The sequence below is a fragment of the Bactrocera neohumeralis genome, unplaced genomic scaffold (assembly GCF_024586455.1).
Source record: "Bactrocera neohumeralis isolate Rockhampton unplaced genomic scaffold, APGP_CSIRO_Bneo_wtdbg2-racon-allhic-juicebox.fasta_v2 ctg3696, whole genome shotgun sequence".
Lineage (NCBI taxonomy): Eukaryota > Metazoa > Arthropoda > Insecta > Diptera > Tephritidae > Bactrocera > Bactrocera neohumeralis.
Window position 1 is genome coordinate 1 of NW_026090923.1, and position 12,884 is coordinate 12,884.

At 34.7% G+C, this 12,884-nt stretch overlaps 1 pseudogene; it reads right to left on the bottom strand.

Annotated features, from left to right (window-relative positions):
- Positions 1-2,674: 2,674 nt before the first annotated feature.
- LOC126767045 (small nucleolar RNA U3) lies at positions 2,675-2,877 on the bottom strand (annotated as a pseudogene).
- Between the last annotated feature and the right edge of the window lie 10,007 nt (positions 2,878-12,884).

A 12,884-nucleotide genomic window follows, 5' to 3' on the forward strand; every position in this document is an offset into this window, starting at 1 on the left:
ATATAAATAAACATTATCCACTTCAAGAAAGATTTCGAAACCTGAACTCTTTCTTGAAATAAGGGAAGCCTGCTTACACATTTTCTGCTGATAAAACAAATTTTTTTAGCATGCATGCAGATGTGTGTATGTATGTAAGTATAAACAAATGTATAACCCAGCAAAACTTGCGTGACCGAAACTCCAATACGTTTACACAATTTTTACTTGTCACTAACACTCCCTCACAAATCTTTGAAATGAGTAAGAAGTCAATCTATTGTGTCTTTTGTTTGTTTTATATTATAAGCTCTTCACTCAACAGATGTTAAGCAATAATAAAACAAAAGAAGACAAACAAATTTTTTAGCTGTCACCGCTTATTGAAAACGATGGATGTGAAAGCGTACAGCATGATACCGTGAATTTGACGTTTGCTTGTTCGTTGTGACAAATTGAATTCGAAGAAAAAAAGAATTCGGTTACAAACGCGTCGATAGTTGAGAATTGTGCAGATTTGTGCTTGTGCATATTTATTATATTTAAAATAAATATTTAAACCTACTGAATATTTTGTGTTTTCAAGATAATATTTGGAAAAAGGGTGAGTAAAACAAATACTAATTCGATATGAAAAAATATACATTTAGTGCATATATGTATGAGCTTGGAAAAAAAGGCTTTTAATCTTAGTGCATCTAAATTTATGAAAATTTGAGAAAAAGATGTAAATTATTGTAGCCCGGTCGTATTTTATTATATGATGTTAAGTTATTTAAAATGAATTTTGATGCTGCCAAATTTTTATTTCTTAATCAGATGGATTCACCAGCGCTTTTTGATGACACCTATTTGGAGGAATGCCCGACAACTTCTTCGACTCCCGTAAAAAGTCAATGTAAAATCGTCATTTTAGTTTTCAATTTATTTTTACGCATTTGTTATTGTAGAACAATTCACATTTAAACGGAAGAAATTCAACATTTCTGGTTGCTACAACCCAGAGGCAAGCTTCTCAAAACAACAAGGAAACAATTTGGCTGTGGAAGGAAATGGTAATCCAATATATTGTTAAAATGCATAGAAGTATATTTATACATTATTTTTTGTATCTACATACATATATAAGAATTTATAGAAATAATTTTTATATTATTAAAAAAAATGTCAAAAGATGAAGGAAATGAATTTAATGTAAATTTAAATAAAATTATTTTATTATTAAAATTAATAAAAAAAAATATATTTTATAAAAAAAAAATCTTTATATTTTTGAGTTTCGAACTTTAGGTTGAAGGAATAACAAGCGAGTGGTTTACCCACTAGGCTGTTGTAGAATGCACCGTCGCGCTTTCCTGAGAGCAGTTTTGTTGAATTATCCCAAATTTAATGAAAGTGTGAGAAAGAAGGATATAGTTTTATTATAGCAGAAAATATGTGAGCGAGAAGGAGATACAAGATCACATGTATACAAAAGTTTTGGGAACTTTTTTGATTCCCCCTTAAAAACGTGATAGAAAAAAGTGACAATTAAACCGGCACGCGTTACCGGCGTCACTGACCGTCACTGTTCTAACTGGGTAAGTGCCTGCGCCCACATCAAGTTAGAATGTAAGTCGCAGAGATTGAAATAAAGATTGGTGGAGCCGAAGATTAGACCTAAGCAAAGAAGCTCAGTGTTTTCATTTTTAACTGTAGAGTTGACTTAAAGAGCCAAGAAGAAGTTGAGTTCTTTATGCCACCAAAACTGGCGACAAGGATAAACTAACAATTTTTGGGAAGCTAGTGAAAGCGACGGCATTAATAGTGCAAAGAAAAAAGTGTAAATATTAATAGAATTGTGGAAAATAATAATATATTTATAGAAAAACATTAAAAGAACTATACAAAAACATTGCTAAAATACAATAAAAACATTTAAATCGTGTTAAATGCACAGCAAGAAAACCTTAAACAATATCAGCAAATAATGAGCTTTCAAAATATATATGTAAATAAATAAAGCGTGACTTTTACTGAAAAACATTCGTACAACGGTAGCGGTTATTTGAGTTTGGATGCACCCTATACAGCAGCAGCAGCAGCAGCAGCAGTAACAGCAATTACAATAAAAGCAACAGCAGTAACAGCAATTACAACAAAAGCAACAGCAGAACAAATAAGAGTAAGAAAAATACATATACATATATAAAAAAGGTGTGTGGAGTCCCTACGCGCTGATGAAGTTGACTTCTTAGTGATATTCCAAGAAATGCATATCATTTTGTTTGAAAGAAGACTAGAAAACTTAAATTCACATTTTATAAATTTATTATAATTTATTATCTCCCCGAGCATGCCTTTGCCAACAAGTCGTCTTTTCGCGACGATGGAAAAAGCTAAAAATCATAAACTGCACAACTTTCTGGTGCTTTTCGCAAAAATCTGCATCGTATACATACATACATATTTACGCATGTTTGTAGGCGAAGCTGCTACAACGGCAAGGGGTGACAATCGGCGGCCATTACTTTACTTATGCCATAGCAATTCTATTGCTACGAATATGGAAATGACAACGAAATAATGCAAATATGCATATTTCTAAAGGTCATTAATTTCTTTGAAGAAATGAATGATCCTGAGAAGTATAGTCTTAACTTTTCAACGGCCAACGCAGAGCATTTCAACCAAAAGGAATTCAGTCATTAAAATCACCACTCAGAAGTCGTTTTATCCGTTGTAAGCGAACGATTTTCGAAGAAACATCATTTCAAATATGCCACAAGACAAAATTAGAAATGAACTTCTTAAACCTCACGCTGTCAGATAAAACGATATACCTCGTCATCGCGGGTCGATTTCCAAAAAATGAAAATGAAGACTAACTACAGAAATAATCCTGTAAAGTATAGCCTTAATTTTTCAAAGGCCAACGCAGGGTATTTCAATAACAGGGCACATAAAATAGTTGAGAATTCGCAGAAATGAAAGACAAAGGAAAGAAAAAAGAGTATAACTTCAATAATGAACAAGCATACATACAAACATACATATGCGCAGCAGCAGCAAGGAAAGAGGTAACAATCGGCGATCCATTGTATATTTCTTTCATGCATAACCAAACCATAGTTAGGACAAAGCAATTCAAGTGTCAATGGTGGTGTTGGTGGTAAGCGCTTTAAAAGTGACGACGAGCACGTAGGTTCGAATCCCAACAGAATTTATTTTTAATTGAATATGTCACCAACCAAAAATTGAAACATTGTTCTACAAAAACAACAACAGCATAAGCATGGCAACATTGTGTTGTTGGTAGAAAGCCCGAGCTGTGCCGAAAGAAACGAACAAGCGATCGCCGATTGTCACCGCTTCACTTGCTGCTCGAACATCTTCGCAGACAAGGTTGCGTAGATTCATATTGAGCAAGGTTGCGCAACCTGAATCTATCGCAACCTTTTCCGAACTCGTATAAGAAGTATAACTTTAAAAATATATTTAAATTTTTTATAGTAAGTAACAAAATACAAAACAATGTGTAATAATTATCGCACAATAGTGTAAAATAAAAATTCAATCGCGCGTATACAGAGTGTTGCAAAATCGAAGTCAAATAATAATGTTTCACTAAAACAGTGACTCCAAAATTAATAAAATTATTAATTTGTCTGGACTAGATTTCTTTGAAACTGTTAGATAGGCGGCTTCACTACAAGAGTAGACAGTACCTCTCAAACTGTACAAAAGCAATTAAAATACCCAGTAGGAACTTATTACATAAATCTAAGTTGAATCAAAATAAATACGAACATTTTTTTTATATAATTTTCACTTGAAATAAATTTTTCTCAAAATGGAAGCATCCACCATACCATTTTTTCAACTCACTTTGAACTGTATTAATGGAACTGCAGAATTTGATGGACGAGATCCGAACATATTAACAGACTTTATTAAGCAAATTGAAGACATATTACCCACAATACTAACTTTTGATGTATGTAATGAAAAAATTTTATTCAATTTTCTGAAAGGAAAATGCGTAGGAAAAACTAGAGAAATAATTCACAAATATGGACAAGTTAGTGATTGGGAAACATTGAAACAAATACTTCTGAGCAATTTCGGGGAGAAGAGAAGTTCAGCGGAACTTATGGATGAGTTGAAAACCATCAGCCTCGACTCAACAATAGAAAATTACTATTTTAAAATAAATAAAATTAGGAATAAACTACATAATAGAATATTAGCGCATAATGATCTAAATTTCTTAACGAATAAAGTTAATAGTTTAGCACTGAAATCATTTAAGGAACATCGCCCAGAACTCACTAAAAATGTAATTATAGCAAGAGACTCGGATAGTCTAGAAAAGGCATACAAAACAATATTAGAAGCTAGACATCAAGGCTTCACAGCGCTAGGGCAACAAAGGAAAGATCCTAACCCTAATAGCTATTGTAGGACTAATTTTAGTGATAGACCCAACCAAAATATAAATAATATCACCACTTATAATAGTAGTTATAATCAGCTTTTAAAAAACTGCGGCAAGTTTCAGATCATATGATTTTGCTTCTGCTCCTGCTTCTGAAAAAATCAGAAGTCGCATGCTTTGACTGGCGCAAAAATCAAACAGCTACGAAAATCAGAAATCAGCATAAGTCGCCTTTATTCGTTTTTCTGCTTTCTGCTTTGCTGTGGCTTTCGATCGTATACATAAGTTGCCGCAGCAGCTATCGACAATTTTCGACTGTCGTCGGCAGTCACAGTCGCGAAAAGTAATGCATTCGACTTTTTGCTACTTTTGATTTTTGTCGCTGTTGCTTTCGATCAGCAGCGTAAGTCGAAAAAAGCAAGAAGCGTCCGATTCGTGGAAGTCACCAGCAGTCGCCGTCTTGTTCTTTTTGCTCTTTTGCTTTTACTTGCAATTAGAACGCTGCTAGACTCACACGTGTTCAGCTATGGCGTCAAGTGCAGCGTGGAAAGTTTTCTCATTTATTTATTATTTTTATAACAGGTGTCGATTGAACGAGCTTTCTCTACTTTAAGACTGGTGCTTACGGACTCTCGCAATCGATTTAGCCACGATGTTCTTGAGAACATATTGCTAGTAAAATTAAAGCCTAGCTTTCTGGACATGGCCATTGATACGTTGCCACTTTTTGAACAAGAGCAACTTTGTAAAGCAATGAAAAATTAATTTGCTGTTATGTTTTTATGTTATTTATTCCAACGAATTTTGATTTAGTTTTTTATTTTTGCAAACTTAAGAAAAATTAAAAAAGTTGAAAATGAACAACATAATAAAAAAAATTAAGTACACTATAAGTAATTGCCAAACATTTCTTTAAAGTCGTAGCTAATTAAAAACGGTCGCAACGGCCGACTTCCACGAATCGGACGCTTCTTGCTTTTTTTGACTTACGCTGCTGATCGAAAGCAACAGCGACAAAAATCAAAAGTAGTAAAAAGTCGAATGCATTACTTTTCGCGACTGTGACGGCCGACGATTGTCGAAAATTGTCGATAGCTGCTGCGGCAACTTATGTATACGATCGAAAGCTACAGCAAAGCAGAAAAACGAATAACGGCGACTTATGCTGATTTCTGATTTTCGTAGCTGTTTGATTTTTGCGACAGTCAAAGCATGCGACTTCTGATTTTTTCAGAAGCAGAAGCAAAAGCACTTGCATACTTTTCGATATCTCTCGCAGTTGAAGTAGCGAATAGCAACAATATTGCGACTTCTGCTAATTCGACTGCAGTTTTTTAAACACTGGTTATAATAGACATAATAATTATATGTCTCAAAACAGGTATAACGGTGGCTATGTCCCAAGAAACAAAAATAACAATAACAACAATTATAACGGTGGCTATATCCCAAGGAATGTAGGTAATAATTATAACAGTGGCAACGGATCAAACCAAACTAGAATGTCAAACCAGACAACAAACACAAATTATAACCAACAGGGAAATTTTAACCCACAAATAAACTTTAATCAACAAAGAGACGGGAATCAAACGCGGAATTACAACCAATCAGGAAATTATAATCGGTCCGCAATATCAAATCGCAATAAACCAGAGCCTATGGATATTGGCAATGCAAATACAAATTTTTAGTGGGATCCAAAAACAATTACCATATATTATAATAGATACACACATAAGAAAGTTATATTTCATCATTGACACTGGAGCAGAGTTCAGTTTGATCAACGAAAATGTTTGTAACCCGAAATGGAAGATGGAAGTAGATGTACAAGTCACAGCAATGGGAAGAAAAACGGAAGTTAAGAAACTTTGCAGATTCCCAATATGTAAAGAATTTAATGAAAAAGAAATTATATGTGAATTCATGGAATGTAATTTTAACAAGAACTTTGACGGACTCATTGGCAACAATATCTTAACGAAGATAAATGCGATAATAGACTACCCAAAAGCTTTAAAGACAATGAGGTGGAAATCTTCTGTAATGACATAAAAGATAAATGTGTCACAGAATTCATTGACGGTATAGACAAAAATAGACTTATAAATATACTAAAAAGATATAAAAGCGTATTTTACAACGAAGATGATAATTTAACATTTACAAGTTCAACAAAACATAGAATAATAACCAAAAATGATATTCTGGTTAACTCTAAAATCTACCGATACCCAGAAATACACAAACCGGAAATAGAAAAACAAATAGACCAAATGTTAACCCAAGGTATATTCAGAGCCTCTTCTAGACTTTGCAACAGCCCTATTTGGCTGGTATCAAAGAAACTGGACGCAACCAATGAACAAAGATGTCGTCTTGTGATCGACTACAGGAAGTTGAACAGCGTAACTACAGAAGACAGATTTTCAATTCCAAATATAGATGATATATTTGACAAATTGGAAAGATGCCAATATTTTTCCACTCTCGACTTAGCCAAAGGTTTTCATCAAATTGAAATGGACGAACGCGACATACACAAAACAGCTTTCTCCACTGCAAATGGACATTATGAATTTCTAAGAATGCCCTTCGGATTGCGCCGGCAACGTTAAAGGTTAATGAACGATATATTAAAAGAATATTTCGCAAAATTTGCATTGTGTACATGGACGATATTCTAGTATTTTCTACAAGCGTAGAAGAGCACCTAGAATCATTGGGACAAATTTTAATGAGAATATAAAAAAAAATCTAAAGATCCAATTAAATAAATGCGATTTCCTAAGACAAGAAACAAAATTCCTAGGTCACTTGATTACAAAAGATGGTATTAAACCAAACCCTCAAAAAGTGGAAGCAATAGAAAAGAAAAGTTAAGGAAATAAAAGCATTTTAGGTATTACGGGATACTATAGGAGATTTATTAAAGATTACTCTAAAATAGCATACCATTTAATAAAATATTTAAAAAAAGGCTCAAAAATAAACATTAATGACCAAAATTACAAAGATTCTTTCTTTAAATTAAAAATGTTGATAAAAAATTACCCCATTTGAATCCACCCAGATTTCACAAAAAATTTTTACTCTTGTGACAGATGCGAGTAATTTTGCTCTAGGAGCCGCCCTTATGCAAGATAACAATAGCCATAGTGTGGGCCACTAAATATTTTCGCCCATATTTTTTTGGTCGTAGATTCACCATTAAAACAGATCATCGCCCACTGGTTTGGTTAAATAATATAAAGAAACCTAATTCAAAATTACAAAGGTGGAAAATTAAACTTAATGAATTTGATTTCGACATTTTATACATTAAAAGTAAAGAAAATGTAATTGCAGATGGTCTAAGCAAACTAAATTATGAAAATACTAATATGGTAGAATTAAATTTAAGTGAAATAATCAATGATGACGACATAGATACTGTACATAGTGCAGAAACGGATAGTATATATTTCACAAAAATAACAGAAAATGCAATTAATATATTATATATAATAATCAACTTATAATTCAAAGAGCGCAAAGGCAATCAATAACAAAGAAAATAATACATCAAAGGAAAATAAGAAACATAATAAATGTAACACTTGAAAGCGACATTTTAAAAATAATGCAAGAGAACCTACCGGAAAATGGATTAATCGTAATTTACTGCCCAGATGACAAATTATTTCTACAAATTCAAGAGTTATATATAAAATTTTTCGCAAATAATGCAAAACTAAAAATAATGAAATCAAAAATAATTTTAAATGATGTAACAGATAAAGGAGAACTCTTAGCATTGATAGAAGAGAAACATCTGGAAAATAATCACAGGGGAATAAATGAAATATTTGAGGAAATAAAAAAAACACACTACTATCCCAAATCACAAAAAGAAATACAGAAATACATCAATAATTGTGAAATATGCAATAAGGCGAAGTTCGACAGAAACCCTATCAAACATAGTTTAAATATTACGGAAACTTCTAAAAAACATAATGAAATTGTTCATTTTGATATTTGGTACCCACAAAGAGGTATAATGTACCTCACAAGAATCGACAAATTAACAAAATACGCAACAGCCAAATCATTAAAGGACAGAACTCGGCTGCCCCCGCCACGATGTCAAAATCGTGCTTGGCGACTTTTACGCCAGGGTGGGCAAAGAAGGTATATTTGGCACTACGGTCGGTAAATTCAGCCTCCACGACGAAACATCCCCAAATGGGTTGAGGCTGATCGACTTCGGCGGGGCCCGAAATATGGTTATCTGTAGTACTAGATTCCAGCATAAGAAGATTCATCAAGCTACCTGGCTGTCCCCGGATCGAAAAACTACCAACCAGATCGATCATGTTGTGATAGGCGGAAGACACGTCCCCAGTGTTTTAGATGTGCGTGCGCTCCGAGGTCCTAACATCGACTCGGACCACTATCTTGTTGCAGCTAAGATTCGCACCCGCCTCTGTGCAGCAAACAACGCGCGCCACCAAAGACAAGGAAGGTTCGACGTCGAGAAGCTGCAATCACAACAGACAGCCGAACGATTTTCTACTGGGCTTGCACTCCTGCTCTCTGAGAGCACTCGTCAACAACTCGGTATAAGGGGACTGTGGGACGGCATTTCAAACTCCTTACGTACAGCTGCATCCGAAACCATTGGTTTTCCCGACGGATTGCCGGCCGAGCTATTCCAACACGGCGGCGAAGAACTGATAAGGAGCATGCATCAGCTTCTTTGTAAAATATGGTCGGACGAAAGCATGCCCAACGATTGGAATTTAAGTGTGCTATGCCCACTCCATAAGAAAGGTCCACAATCTGCGCCAACTACCGTGGGATTAGTCCCCTCAACATCGCATATAAGGTTCTATCAAGCGTATTGTGTGAAAGATTAAAGCCCACCGTCAACAAACTGATTGGACCTTATCAGTGTGGCTTCAGACCTGGAAAATCAACAACCGACCAGATATTCACCATGCGCCAAATCTTGGAAAAGACCCGTGAAAGAAGAATCGACACACACCACCTCTTCGTCGAATTCAAAGCTGCTTTCGACAGCACGAAAAGGAGCTGCCTTTATATCGCGATGTCTAAATTTTTGGTATCCCCGCAAAACTAATACGGCCGTGTAAACTGACGTTGAGCAACACCAAAAGCTCCGTCAGAATCGGGAAGGACCTCTCCGAGCCGTTCGATACCAAACGAGGTTTCAGACAATGCGATTCCCTATCGTGTGACTTTTTCAACCTGCTTCTGGAGAAAATAGTTCGAGCTGCAGAACTTAATAGAGAAGGTACCATCTTTTATAAGAGTGTACAGCTGCTGGCGTATGCCGATGATATTGATATCATCGGCCTTAACACCCGCGCCGTTAGTTCTGCTTTCTCCAGACTGGACAAAGAAGCAAAACAAATGGGTCTGGCAGTGAACGAGGGCAAAACGAAATATCTCCTGTCATCAAACAAACAGTCGTCGAACTCGCGACTTGGAACTCACGTCACTGTTGACAGTCATAACTTTGAAGTCGTAGATAATTTCGTCTATTTAGGAACCAGTATTAACACCACCAACAACGTTAGCCTAGAAATCAAACGCAGGATAACTCTTGCCAACAGGTGCTACTTCGGACTGAGTAGGCAATGCCAGAAGCAAAGTCCTCTCTCGACAAACAAAAACCAAACTCTATAAGTCACTCATAATTCCCGTCCTGCTATATGCAGAGGCTTGGACGATGTCAACAACTGATGAGTCGACGTTGCGAGTTTTCGAGAGAAAAGTTCTGCGAAAGATTTATGGTCCTTTGCGCGTTGGCCACGGCGAATATCGCATTCGATGGAACGATGAGCTGTACGAGATATATGACGACATTGACATAGTTCAGTGAATTAAAAGACAGCGGCTACGCTGGCTAGGTCATGTTGTCCGAATGGACGGAAACACCCCAGCTCTGAAAGTATTCGACGCTGTACCTGCCCGGGGAAGCAGAGGAAGAGGAAGACCTCCACTCCGTTGGAAGGACCAGGTGGAGAAGGATCTGGCTACGCTTGGAATATCCAATTGGCGCCAAGTAGCGAAAAGAGGAAACGACTGGCGCGCTGTTGTTAACTCGGCTATAATCGCGTAAGCGGTGTCTACGCCAATTAAGAAGAAGAAGAAACTTTAGTAACAGACAATGAATTAGCTACAGTACCAATAAAACAATTCTTAAAAGATAATAAAATAAACCTACACCTAACTACCACTTATAATAAAACAGGAAACGCAGATGTTGAAAGATTACACTTAACTTTGAATGAACACTTAAGACTTTTTAATGCCGATGCAAATAACAACGACAATCTGAAAGAGAAAGTATTCAAAGCAATAACTGCTTATAATAATACTATAAATTCTACAACAAAAAAGAGGCCATTGATTTCATAAATAACTTATGTTCTTTCCGAACAAGAACTAAACAAACTCGCGGAAAAATTACAAAAGCAAAAAGAAAATATAATAAATAATATTAATAAAAAAGAAAACAGGGTAAACGTACAAGATTTTCAGAATAAATATATAAAGAATCATAGAGTTAACAAAACACAACCAAGATACAAGGGAGTAAACAACTTTAAGCAGAGGGAAATCACTTAATATCTAAAGATTCAAAGTTTAAAAAAGCATATAAGATTCAAGTTAAACGAAAATTTAAATTTCAGGATGGCGAAAATTACAATACTTTTAATGATAATAACAGCAATCAATGGACTTCTACAAATAAACAAGCTTGAAAATCAATCGGGATACACTAGAATAAGGATCAGAGAGTTAGAGATAGTGAATCAAATCACAACGGTAATCCCTATAATACACCCCAAGGAATTTATGCAGATTATAATAAAATTGAAAATAACTTAGAAAATAATTTCAACCAATATAACAGGAATGACAGGGAAATATTATATGAAGAAATAAAGTCTATTAAAGCAAAAATAAACACATTAATGCCTATAGGAAATAATAGAAAACGCAGAGGACTATTTAATATTGTAGGAACTACATACAAATGGCTCTTCGGAAAAATGGACAATGAAGATAGGGAAAACATACCACAACATTAGAAACAATAGATAAAAACAATCATAAGATAATAGGAGCGGTAAATCAACAAATATATATAAATGACAACTTCAATAAATCCATTAATACATTAAAAGGAATCATAGAAGACGATAGGACAGAAACACTAAATACCTTTGAAAAAATAAATAAATCAAACGAAAAAATTATAAAGCCCATGTTTTATACAGATCAAATGCTTAAACTTAAGCACTTACAAAGTAAAATTGAATAAATTCAAGAAAACATAGCTTCAGCAAAGCATAATCTACTACACCCTAGTATATTATCAACAGAAGAAATTGAAAAATTCAATATTGACATTTTTAAATTAAAACACGTAGAGACAGGACTCCTTTCATATAAAGATGACGCATTACTTTTAGCTATAAAAATACCATTTACACACGTTAAAGCAGATCTAATACTAATAACGACATTACCTAATAGGCAACATTTTGAAATGATAGGAGAACAGAAATATGCAATTACAATAGAAAACAAAGTATATAAATATACAAAAGGAGCACATTTCAAAAACTTAAACGAAATTAAAGTTTGTCCGTTCAACCAATGTGGTTAAATGAGCTTCTGCGCCCCCCTCTAAATAAAACATAGCTACACCCCACACATACACACCACATCCACACCACACTACACACATCAACTCAACACATCGGCATCATGCGCCCCATCCGTTTCATCTCATCCTCAACACACATAATTTACAAAAGGGACGGGCGGACGGCGCCAGGTCTCTTTTGTTCTTCATCCGCGCGCATACACGCATCCCATATCATAATCGGTACACGTTCGCTGCAATTTCGCAAGAAAGGTGAGTGTCGGTAATCTTGTATCTCTTAAGCGTATCGAATTTACTATGGTCCTTCAAAGCCGTACCGGACGGCACTAGTGATAACAAAAAAAAAAATCTTTTTAAATTAATCACGGTAACGCGACGACGCGGTAAATTTCAAAATATCATCAATTACAAAAAATTGTTGTGAAGTGAAATAATATACTTGTACATATACGGAAACAAGCAAATCATATGTACACACAGTATAATTTAACAAAGAAAAAAACACGTTGAAAAATTGTGAAAAGTGGGAAGAACCGTTGGTGACAAAACCGTAAGAACCAAAAACAAAAAAAAAGTGAAATATTAATATTGTGGCAAAAATCTTGCTTAAGCGATGGTGAAAAGTAAGAAAAACGGTGGTAACAAATCTGAAGAAAAAATATATATATATATGTATATATGCATATATGTATATATGTATATACATATACGTATATATATGTACATACATAAAATTTTATATACATATGTAACATAACAAGTGAACGAAAAAAGTTACAAAAATAAAAGTGAGGTGAA